A 12701-nucleotide genomic window follows, 5' to 3' on the forward strand; every position below is an offset into this window, starting at 1 on the left:
ACGAATGCAAAGTTTGAAGGACAATTATTATTTCAATTAAAAATCATTATTTATAACCTTGTCAACGTCTTGACTATATTTCCTATTAATTTAGCAAATAATTTCATGTATGTTTTCATGGAAAACAAGGACATTTCTATGTGACCCCAAACTTTTGAATGGTAGTGTATTTGGCAGACTAGGGCACAATGATGTATCATGAAATCTGGTGCAGTATCATAGGCTCATGTGCTTGCCAAATCTCCAGGCTCTTTTGACACACTTGGAAATGAACATTAGATGGTGCCAAGTGACTGTTCTCCTTTTTGTCATTGTGTATTGCAGTTCACAGTTGTTTGCCAAACTACCTGAATAATTTCACTTTGCATTTCAGGGATGACTACAACCACAGGGATGGAACCAGAAACACTTGGAGGAGAGATGCCCAGGCATAGACGACAAAGAGATGACTGAGAGCGGCCTCAACTGGTTCGCCGTGGAAGAACTTGCTCCGAACCGAGAGAGATGGAGAACAATGGCCTTCGTCAATGGCCTATGCTGAAGGTAAAGTATATAAATCCGACAACCACGTTTTTCAAAAAACAACACCATAACATGCCAAAAAAACATCTGTCTTTGATGTATATATTTTCCCATATGTCATAACATAGGCTAATCAAATCATAGGCTAAACATGTAGGCCTACATTTTCAACAATCCTATTATGGCACATAATATGGCACATTTTGTTGAGTTTGCTGTGGCTCAACATTGTGTGGCCTTTTTAATAAATGTACCAAACCATAAACCCCCACTGCTTTACTGTGTAAAAATGTCAGTTGAATGGCTCAGCTACGAAAGTGCCTTGCCGGTTAAAATAAGCCTCACAGCCACTGACGACCCATTATGTGCAGAGGTAGGCGAGGCAACTAAACACCACTTCCCCACAATTTAGATGCAATAATACCCTGACAGTTGTTTTTTATCCACTTCATTAAGCCTCTAATTTCTTATAAAAATCCTGCATTAATCTTGGCGACGGCTTCCCCGCGGTTCTTTAAACTCTCCTCCAACCTTCCCGCGTTGGTTTGATGGCTCCTCAAATAGGCTCTAATTTCAGATAAATAATGCATTCCCACTGTCGTAACAATGCCAAGGATTCTAAAATGTCACTGTGACATACTGGAATTGTACATTAACAATCAAAGTATAAGGTCTCTCAAACCCTACATCCCAAACCGAGTACACCATTCTGCCACCCCGACGGAAGGGCAGCTCCCGCTCAGCTAGTTAAAAGCTCTTTTCTGTCCTGGCACCACAATGGTGGAACCAGCTTTTCCCTGAAGGTAGGAGGGCAGAGTCCCTACCCATCTTCAGAAAACATCTGAAGCCCTCTCACTTCAAAGCGTGCCCTAAATAATCCCACAACGCCCCCTGACTTTGCTGATAGCAAATTCATTGAGGGAAAAATGTACTTACTATGACTGAGATATGTGGATGTCCCACCTAGCTATCTTAATATGAGGGCATTAACTGTAAGTCACTCTGGATAAGAGGGTCTGCTAAATGATTAAAATGTAAATGTCTCAACTTCTAGGCTAATCACATTCGCTGATAGGCCGCCTGTCTGCCTGACGTTATGTGAATACTTAAGGTATTGCTCTGCAGTTTTAAGATGTATTTATTATTAATTTTTTTAAATTCATAGAATGAGATAGGTTTGACCTTTTGGTATGGTGCGAATAAAGTGCATGAGGTCCTGGCTTACTATGCTGAAGTTGAAGTCAATGTTTTTGGGCTCTACTGCCAACAGTGGTCATAAACCTAAAGTCAATGTGATGTGATGATGTACAGTGCATTCGGAAAGTATTCAGACTCCTTGACCTTTCCCACAGTTTTTTCCCCCTCATCAATCTACACGCAATACCCCATAATGACAAAGCAAAAACAGCTTTACATTCTTTTTTTGCAAATGTATTTAAAAAATAAATAAAACGGAAATATCACACTTACATTAATATACGGACCCTTTACTCAGTACTTTGTTGAAGCGCCTTTGGCAGCAATTACAGCCTCGAGTCTTCTTGGGTATGACACAAGTTTGGCAGAGCTGTATTTGGGGAGTTTCTCCCATTCTTCTCTGCAGATCCTCTCAAGCTCTGTCAGGTTTGATGGGTAGCATCTCTGCACAGCTATTTTCAGGTCTCTCCAGAGATGTTTGATCAGGTTCAAGTCTGGGCTCTGGCTGGGCCAGGACATTCTTGTCCTTAAGCCACTCCTGCGTTGTCTTGGCTGTGTGCTTAGGGTCGTTGTCCTGTTGGAAGGTTCACCCCAGTCTGAGGTCCTGGAGCAGGTTTTCATCAGTGATCTCTCTGTACTTTTCTCTGTTCATCTTTCCCTCAACTGGTCTCCCAGTCGATGCCGCTGAAAAACATCTCCACAGCATGATGCTGCAACCACAATGCTTCACCGTAGGGATGGTGCCGGGTTCCCTCCAAACGTTACACTTGGCTTTCAGGCCAAAGAGTTCAATCTTGGTTTCAGCAGACCAGATAATCTTATTTCTCATGGTCAGTCTTTTCGGTGCCTTTTGGCAAACTCCAAAAGGGCTGTCATGTGCCTTTTACTGAGGGGAGACTTCTGTCTGGCCACTCTACCATAAAGGCCTGATTGGTGGAGTGCTGCAGAGATGGTTGTCCTTCTGGAAGATTCTACCATCTCCACAGAGGAACTCTGGAGCTCTGTCAGTGAGAGCATTAAATACCACCTTCCTGACCAATACCCCCTGTCTGACCCCCTCTCACAGACCCACTCCAACATGGGCTCACCCCCCTCTCCACTGCCCCTCTACCTCTCTGTGGACATCGACGCACACGATTTCTCAGTTTGGACGGGCAGACCGCTCTAGGACGAGTCTTGGTGATTCCAAACTTCTTCCATTTAAGAATAATGGAGGCCATCGTGTTCTTCAATGCTACAGAAATGTTTTGGTACCCTTCCCGAGATCTGTGCCTGGACACAATCCTGTCTCGGAGCTCTACTGACAATTCCTTTGACCTCAGGGCTTGGTTTTTGCTCTGACATGCACTGTCAACTGTGGGACCTTATATAGACAGGTGTGTGCCTTTCCAAATCATGTCCAATCATTTGAATTTAACACAGGTGGACTCCAATCAAGTTGTAGAAACATCAAGGATGATCAATGGAAACAGGATTCACCTGAGCCCAATTTGAAATCTCATAGCAAAGGGTCTGAGTACTTATGTAAATAAGGTATTTCTGTTATAATAAAAAAAATAGCAAAACAATATTCTAAAAACATTTTGTTCGCTTTGTCATTATGGGATATTGTGTACATTGATTTTAAATCCATTTTAGAATAAGGCTGTAACGTAACAAAATGTGGAAAAAGTCAAGGGGTCCGAATACTTCCTGAATGCACTGTAAGTACATTGGCCTATGTATGATGCTGGCTTATGTTGCTATGTACCAGCTAAGCGCTCCAGTCTATTAGGAAAACAAAACATAGTGATGAAAGGCACAGCAACAGATCTTTATTAATGACAAACCTTTACTGTCCAACAAAATGTGCATTATATTAAAATCAATCACATTTGAAACTATTTCAGGCAGGCTGACATGACTGCCGTAAACATTGACATGTTTCATACTCCAGAATCTCCGTAGCACTTTCATTCAGTCTCTAGATGGCAGTAGTGTCTACGTTTTCATCTTCCTGAGTCACTAATATCCCATCCTCACCCACACCCTCACAGTGGTGGGCAACATGCAAATCAAATGTTTAACATCACAGACTTGCACAATGAGAGAGAGAGAGCAGCTTTGATGTACGGCTGTAATTTGGCACTATAGCAGCTTCTGAAATTGCCTTGTTTTATCAAAACCGACGCTTGTCTTCTCCTCACCATCTAATAAGGAAACTCACCCAATAATGAAATTAAACCAGCAGAACATACTTTTGCCTGTCTGTGATGTCACACACTCGTGCGTTCGCTCGCAATGTCATGGAACGCCGAGTTGAACGTTTATCTTATGTGCGTGCGCTGTCGTTGTAGCGACGATACAGTCAGTGAGACCCTTAACAAAGCGCCAACTCCGGGGAACTCTCTTTTTTGATCTGTGTGTTAGTATGAGACGTGGCGAGGAGGAAAGGAAGTCACCTCTGGTAGGCACGTTGGAATTTCTGATAAATGTGAAAGTAGTTCATTGATTTCTTCCCATGGTAAGGCAACACATCCTCGCAGTGTGTACTGTGGTATTCAAGCAATTCAAGCAAATTAGGATGAATTCATTTAGGACTGAAAGGTTTTAAAATCAGGAGTCACTTTTTTATATTAGATCAGCCTTGTATCAGAGTAATTACAATTCAATAACATTATGTAACAAAGCTAGTAAGTATATGGAATAACATTTGTACTCATTTGAAAGTAGAAGTCGGCTTGGTACATGATTCCCCTGCCCTCCTATATAGATACCCTGAAAGGATGCCACTGCAACTCAGTGTTGTCATGTTCAGTAGCCTTGAAACGTGGGTCTCCGTGGAGGGACAGGAGCACCTAGAGTGGGGCAAAAAAGTATTTAGTCAGCCACCAATTGTGCAAGGTATCCCACTTAAAAAGATGAGAGGCCTGTAATTTTCCTCATAGGTACACTTCAACTATGACAGACAAAATGAGAAAAAAATATATCCAGAAAATCACATTGTAGGATTTTTATGGTGGAAAATAACTATTTGGTCACCTACAAACAAGCAAGATTTCTGGCTTCTTTAAGAGGCTCCTCTGTCCTCCATTCGTTAACTGTATTAATGGCACCTGTTTGAACTTGTTATCAGTATAAAAGACACCTGTCCACAACCTCAAACAGTCACACTCCAAACTCCACTATGGCCAAGACCAAAGAGCTGCAAAGGACACCAGAAACAAAATTGTAGACCTCCACCAGGCTGGGAAGACTGAATCTGCAATAGGTAAGCAGCTTGGTTTGAAGAAATCAACTGTGGGAGCAATTATTAGGAAATGGAAGACATACAAGACCACTGATAATCTCCCTCGATCTAGGGCTCCACGCAAGATCTCACCCCGTGGGATCAAAATGATCACAAGAACGGTGAGCAAAAATCCCAGAACCACACAGGGGGACCTAGTGAATGACCTGCAGAGAGCTGGGACCAAAGTAACAAAGCCTACCATCAGTAACACACTACGCCGCCAGGGACTCAAATCCTGCAGTGCCAGACGTGTCCCCCTGCTTAAGCCAGTACATGTCCAGGCCCATCTGAAGTTTGCTAGAGAGCATTTGGATGATCCAGAAGATTGGGAGAATGTCATATGGTCAGATGAAAACAAAATATTACTTTTTGGTAAAAACTCAACTGGTCGTGTTTGGAGGGCAAAGAATGCTGAGTTGCATCCAAAGAACACCATACCTACTGTGAAGCACGGGGGTTGGAAACATCATGCTTTGGGGCTGTTTTTCTATAAAGGGACCAGGACGACTGATCTGTGTAAAGGAAAGAATGAATGGGGCCATGTATCGTGAGATTTTGAGTGAAAACCTCCTTCCATCAGCAAGGGCATTGAAGATGAAACGTGGCTGGGTCTTTCAGCATGACAATGATCCCAAACACACCGCTCGGGCAACGAAGGAGTGGCTTTGTAAGAAGCATTTCAAGGTCCTGGAGTGGCCTAGCCAGTCTCCAGATTTCAACCGCATAGAAAATCTTTGGAGGGAGTTGAAAGTTCGTGTTACCCAGCAACAGCCCCAAAACATCACTGCTCTAGAGGAGATCTTCATGGAGGAATGGGCCAAAATACCATCAAAAGTGTGTGAAAACCTTGTGAAGACTTACAGAAAACGTTTGAACTCTGTCATTGCCAACAAAGGGTATAGAACAAAGTATTGAGATAAACTTTTGGTATTGACCAAATACTTATTTTCCACCATAATTTGCAAATAAATTAAGAAAAATCCTACAATGTGATTTTCTTCTTCTCATTTTGTCTGTCATAGTTGAAGTGTACCTATGATGAAAATTACAGGCCTCTCTCATCTTTTTAAGTGGGAGAACTTGCACAATTTTGCCCCACTGTATATTTGGGCTCTGACTTGCCCTATTTCCTCTCCCCTTCCACCCTCTGACCCTGCCCTGGAGGGGGAGAAGAGGAAGAGGAGAGACAGAGGGAGGCAGAGGCAGCCGTCTCCTGTATTTCCGTGGCCGGTCAACCAGTAGACCATGTAGTTGCAGGGCCAGTCAGACAACAGCCAGCTAATGGGCAGTAGCAGAGCAGCAGCAGCCACAGTGACAAAAGGAGCGGTGACAGATGCCATTATCTCAGCCTCATGCAGATACAACTGGATGCAGGCACAGGCCGGGAGACAGACAGACAGGCAGCCCTGTGTTTGTGTGTGTGTGGAGGGGGTAAAGTGGTGTCTGTGTGTGTGGAGGGAGTGAAGTGGTGTGCGTGTGTGTGTATGTGTGGAGGGGATACGCACTTGCGCGTGTGTGTCTGCGTGTGCAAAGTTAATGAAACACGCTAGAGAAGCACTAGATTATCACTGGGACGAGACTTGCCTGTTCACACTCGTCTGAGCACCTCCATACTCCTCTGTGTGTGTGCGTGCGTGCGCGACTGACTGTGAGTGTGTGTGCTTGAGTATGCATGACCAGTGTAGCTACCGCTAGACATTTGGATCACTCACCCAGTTCTCGCTCAGTATTCAGGGGGATCATGAAAACTATATTGCATCCTCTCCGAGTTTCATCTGGTGTTGGGTTTATAACATATGCAGTTTCCACTTCACCAAGGATGTCGTGGTCATTTGGAGAACCAAAAGGGGGCCGTACGGTGGATGTGGCAGCATATTTAACAGGCTTGGCAGAGGGAGAGAGTCGTTATGCAGCGTTTTTGGGGTATAACAAATGTGTGCTTGCTCTGCTCAGTGTGGTGTGGTGATATGGGACAGTGATATAGATTGTGGAGATGGATGTTGACAGTGGAATGTCAGCCCTCCAGTCATTTGCTAGACTGAGACTGAACACATTTGGATTGGAGTTTCCGGACCTTAGCAGGAGAGAGGGAAAGATGGAGGGAGAGGGAGAGAGAGGGCGAGAAAGGGAAAGAGAGGGCGAGACAGGGAAAGAGAGACAGCCAGGCTGTGGTCTATGATGGAGGAGTGAAGGTGTCTCTGCGGTGATACTTTTCCTCCCATGGTGTTTGAATCTCCACAGTTGGATGACAAATCCAGTTCCCTGTGAGGAAGCAGATCTTTGCAGTAGGCCCCTCTGTACTCATTACTGTCACTACGGTATCTCAGCCTCAACCACCACTGACGCTTGCGCACACACTACACACACATACGCACACAAACACACACACAGCCTCTAAGCCCCCCCCCTGAGTGTCTGACACCGTTGCTGCCAGACTAATCAGGGCACTACTGTACCCCCTCCAGCCCTGCATTCTAAATTCTCTCTCTCTCTCTCTCTCTCTCTCTCTCTCTCTCTGTAATCAGTGTGACTGGAAACAGACCTTCAGTATGACGTCATGCCTTGCTTAGATGACAGTGATCAGCCTCACTGGAGATGTATGTGGCTGTGTGTTTTTGTGTTTCGTTAAAGGAGGACAAACTATCACGTCAGACTAATGTACCTGCCTTCTGTCGTGGAACCTTCTGTTTGGAATACTGGTGTCTAAAGTCAAGGTTAGAAATGAGGGGAAACTCTATGGTCTAACTATCTTACACAGAAAACGCAGAAAAACCATGTTCAAATCCAGATTAAGAAGGCGATATCTATTAAAGGATGTAGTCAGGGCAGTCATGGTGAGGCCTTTTTCTCAGACAGGCCAGTATGTGAGCGTATGAGACATAGGAGTCGTATGTTGCTGGGTCTTCTCAGGAAGAGGAGCGCTTTACAGGGAAACCGTAATGAGAACCATGGAGCACGCACGCACGCGCACGCACGCACGCACGCACGCACGCACGCACGCACGCACGCACGCACGCACACACACACACACACACACACACACACACACACACACACACACACACACACACACACACACACACACACACACACACACCTTCTATGGCACTGTGAAGTAGCAGCATGGACATCCAGCAGAGCGATGTCCTGATGCTGTGTGAAGTGCAGTCTCTCCATGGTAACTACTGGAGCTGTGTATTCAAATGGCACTGCGAGACACCACCCCCACCACATCCCATACTTAGTCTCTATCCCTGGGTCTCTGCCTTCTCTAATTTGCTCTAAAGCTAACTCTTGTGTTGAACTGATTAGCTTCTTATAGTCTGGTAGTAGTAGACTTAGTGGTCTCCTCTGAAGCGATCTGTCTTCTTTATTCTTCTTTATTTAAGAGAGAGAGAGTGTGTGTGTGTGTTTGCCCCTCAGAGCCTACCAGGGGCAACACACTGAGAGAGTGCAAGTGAGAAGTGAGTGTGACGGATTGCATCCTGCCGCCATGTGTGTGCGTGCGTGTGTGCGTGCATGAAAACGAGAGCAGCTCCATGTAACCAGCTGTGGGACAGAGGAAGATGACAGTAGAGGAATGGAGCCGGACATGAATGTGGATGGAGAGGTGATGAGAGAGACCAATAGGAAGCAAGGCTGAGAGAGGAGGTCTAGGGCAAGGTGACACCCAGCCTGCATACATTGCATCAACCGGTCCAGTCTCAGCCTCCAGCTCCTGCTCCTTATACAGTATCTGGGGCCAGGCAAGCAACCCATAGGAACACATTAACACAAGATCCACCTGCACATGCTAATGGTATGGCCCTGAAATTTGTGCAGAGCATTGGAGTATAGGCCCTTTGAGCTGTGCACCCACTCTTACTCAATGCACACACATATGCATGCACAAACCCCGACACGCACGTACACACACACACACGGATGGATTCACAAGTGTGCGCACACAGACACAGAGACAGTGGGAGATAGGGCTGGAGGTCCTGGGTGTTTTGCAGCTTGGATCCACACCAGTGGTTTCCCCTTCACTGCAGTATTGTTATTTAAATGTGGGAGAGCGATCAGCGAACTTTAATGGCGTCCTCAACACTGCAGAGGCAATTCTCCTCCAGGTCCCTCCTCTTCCTCCTCTCACACATGGCTTGTGGGCACACCTTGAGGGGCATATGAATACCAAATACCACCGGCGTTCGCAATACAACACATTTCCTCGTTTTTCTGCACATTTTGGCATATTAGTCAGCAATTCTCCAGTTTGAGGTTTAGTAACAGCAAATAGTGTATTTGTCATCACTGCACGTTAGCAATAATTTGGGCATGGAGGTAGAACCCATACTTACATTGTGTCGCTGTATTTGGGCTTGTTGTTGTTAGAAGTAGGTTGGTTTTTAGGTTGTTTTCAAAGATCTGTGTTATTTGATGGAACTTTAGTGTCAGGCCTGCCCCCCGACCTTGTCTGTCTTTCAGAGTTTGACGTTCCTGAAGCCCTCGTGATGTTTACTCTGTCACGGACAATCAGAGCCCGGCTTTAACACCTGTGGTGATGGGATCGTTTTAGCTGCGTATGAAGAAAAATATCCCCAGCTCAACAGTGAATAGAATGAGACTGGACAAGCACCCCTGGCAATCGCCCCTTCGTCTTTACCTGTTTTTTTTTTGTGTTTTTTTTCCATAAACCAGGTAGGACGATTGGCACAAAATTCAACACATTCTTCCTCTTTTCTAGTTCCCAGGTGTGTCCTAATGCTTTGTTTTGAGAAGGCGTAAATAGTTATTTTTTTCAACCCTAATTTAGATATTTCATGTTTTGATGTTTGATATGGTATAGAGGCTTCCTGTTGTTAGTGGTCTAGCAATTAATAACAAGTCTCGTGTGCTCAGTATTGGAACACATAACACCAGCTATATTCAAGTCAAAAATTGGATGTAAGAAGGACAAGTTAAGCCGCACAGAGGACAGGCAATGGGCACATTTCATTGCATACCCGGAAGTGTTGTGTATTTGGTGAGCAACTTACATATCCGTTTTGTCCCACAATTAGCTAGACAATCGAATCCTCTGTCACATTTTCATTTTAAACAAGAGAATGAAAGCACATCAAATTCATGTCAGTTAGTAAACTTGCGGAAGACATGTTAAATAGAATAGGGGCACAATGCACGTTTTAAACAGTCCACCTTCTTCGGACCGACTGACATCTTATTTAGACCCCTCCTGTCTCAGCCTCCAATATTTATGCTGCATTAGTTTATGTGTCGGGGTGCTAGGGTCAGTTTGTTATATCTGGAGTACTTCTCCTGTCTTGTCCTGTGTGAATTTACGTATGCTCTCTCTAATTCTCTCTTTCTTTCTCTCTCTCGGAGGACCTGAGCCCTAGGACTATGCCCCAGGACTACCTGGCATGCTTGCTGTCCCCAGCCCACCTGGCCGTGCTGCTGCTCCAGTTTCAACTGTTCTGCCTACGGTTATGGAATCCTGACCTGTTCACCGGATGGATGTGCTACCTGTCCCAGACCTATTATTTCACCATGCTGGTCATTTATGAACATTTGAACATCTTAGCCATGTTCTGTTATACTCTCCACCCGGCACAGCCAGAAGAGGACTGGCCACCCCTCACAGCCTGGTTCCTCTCTAGGTTTCTTCCTAGGTTTTGGCCTTTCTAGGGAGTTTTTCCTAGCCACCATGCTTCTACACCTGCATTGCTTGCTGTTTGGGGTTTTAGGCGGGGTTTCTGTGCAGCACTGAGCACTGAGATATCAGCTGAGCAGCTGAGATATCAGCAGATATACGAAGTATATATAAGTATATATAAATACATTTGATTTGATTGATTTAGCACAAGATATTTCCTTACAATATAAGATTGATATATGTAACCAAATTGCAGAGCAACCTTTTTTTTTCTTCTTTAAAATGCAATTGAAATTGAATGAATGTGTTACTTTGCAGATGTATTTAAATGGAATAGAGAACAGGGCAAATGTGGTGCATGTTCACTAAACTCAGTCCGCCACCTTAGGTTGGGAGCATGGTTGACTCATAGGGCTACGTGTGTAAGTGTGTGTGCTAACACATGCCATTTCTATGTGTTTGTTTGAGTGTGCATTTATTTGTGAGTGTGTGTGTGTGTCTTTATCTGGGTGTGTGTCTGAGTTTGTATGTGTGTGTGTGTGTGTGTCTGCGCCAATGCGTGTCTTTCTCTGTGTATTTGAGTGGACGTTTGTTTCTATGTGTGTGGGTTCAAGCCTGTGCACACGCACACACACACACACACACACACACACCACAGTAGGTGTTGTCAGAAATGATCCCATTTTCATTACTCACCAGTTCAAAGAAGGAGGTGAGGCCCTGCCTTGCAGCAAGTGATAAATGCATTACCCCAATAAACCCTGTCTCCACAGAGGTGCTGAGTAGGGAGACACACACAAACACTGTTGTGATGAAGAGAGCGAGAGGGTCAGAGAGAGAGAGAGAGAAAGAGAGAGGAATGAAGGGAGTGAAGAGATGATCAGATGAGAAAAGAAGAGGAATGACAACGAATAAGTGATGGAGAGGGAAGAGGAGGAGAGGGAGAGGGAGAAAAACAGGACCGAGAGCGAAGGAAAAAGGAGAAGTGAAAGAAAAGTAACAGATGTCAGAGAGGAAAGAGAACGATAGACATGAGAGGAAGAGAGACAGACAGACGCTGAGGAGGGAGGGAGGGAACTATCGAGGGAGGGAGGGAGGGGTAAAGAGACAGAAGGCGCTGGGTGTGTGGATGGAGGGAAGAGGGAGAGCTCAGTGATCACGGATGTCCAGCTAACCCCTGCCTCTGCCCCTCATTAGAACAGGGCCATGGCCCCGTCCCGAATAGTAATCCAGGGAGGAGGTGGAGATGGAGAGAGGGGAGGAGGAGAACAACGGTGTGTGTGGATAAATAGATGTGTGTGTGTCTTTGCTAACTGCGGATCGGCCTTTCTCCCTGCCCGGCCACCACCTCCGGTAATGAGGAGAGAGGAAACAGATCAGAACCTTTTAGAGGAAGTGGACCAGTGTTGCTTCAGTTAAACACACAAGGTCACGATCCTTCCTTACCATGAAATGACATCAGAGCGCCAAAGCCACACTCGTGCAAATTGAAACGGACAGCGAGTTCATCCAAATCAAATCCAAACCTGAACCAACGCAACGGCTGGGACTTTTCAACCTAACCACCAGGTCTTCCCTCTCTTTTTCCACTCCGTAAGGAACAATGATGTGGGGGTGGAGGGCATGCAGCATACAATTAAAAGGCGAAGCAGCGAGTCAAGGGGACTGACCCGGGTGGAGAAAGTGTTGTGTGTGTGCACCACATAATGAAAGGTTGAACTTTGCAGTTACCGGGGTGGCATACCAAATCAACTCACCGCGGGGAGAGGCAAGTAGAGATGGCGGGAGGGAGGGAGGGAGAGGGACTTGGCTAGTGAGAGGGGAGGGAGAGTGGGACCGAGGGAGGGAGAGAGGGACTGAGGGAGAGGGACCGAGAGCAAGCAATGGGGAGAGAGGGACTAAGCGAGAGGAGGGAGGGAGAGAGGAGAGAGGAAGAGGGACTGAGCGAGAGGAGAGAGGGACTAAGCGAGAGGAGGGAGGGAGAGAGGTACTGAGTGAGAGGAGGGAGGGAGAGGGACTGAGCGAGAGGAGAGAGGGACTAAGCGAGAGGAGGGGGGGAGAGAGGGACTAAGCGAA

General features: G+C 45.7%; 1 protein-coding gene across 1 annotated transcript in view; it reads left to right on the forward strand.

Annotated features, from left to right (window-relative positions):
* Nucleotides 1-10316, forward strand: part of LOC124005402 (ras-related GTP-binding protein C-like) — a 26347-nt gene extending 16031 nt beyond the window's left edge. Inside the window, exons 7-8 of the transcript XR_006833612.1 lie at nt 374-543; nt 9458-10316. The gene's annotated coding sequence lies outside the window, so the exon portion shown is untranslated. The remainder of the gene's footprint in view (nt 1-373; nt 544-9457) is intronic.
* Nucleotides 10317-12701: the final 2385 nt, after the last annotated feature.

The sequence above is a fragment of the Oncorhynchus gorbuscha genome, linkage group LG19, assembly GCF_021184085.1.
Source record: "Oncorhynchus gorbuscha isolate QuinsamMale2020 ecotype Even-year linkage group LG19, OgorEven_v1.0, whole genome shotgun sequence".
NCBI lineage: Eukaryota > Metazoa > Chordata > Actinopteri > Salmoniformes > Salmonidae > Oncorhynchus > Oncorhynchus gorbuscha.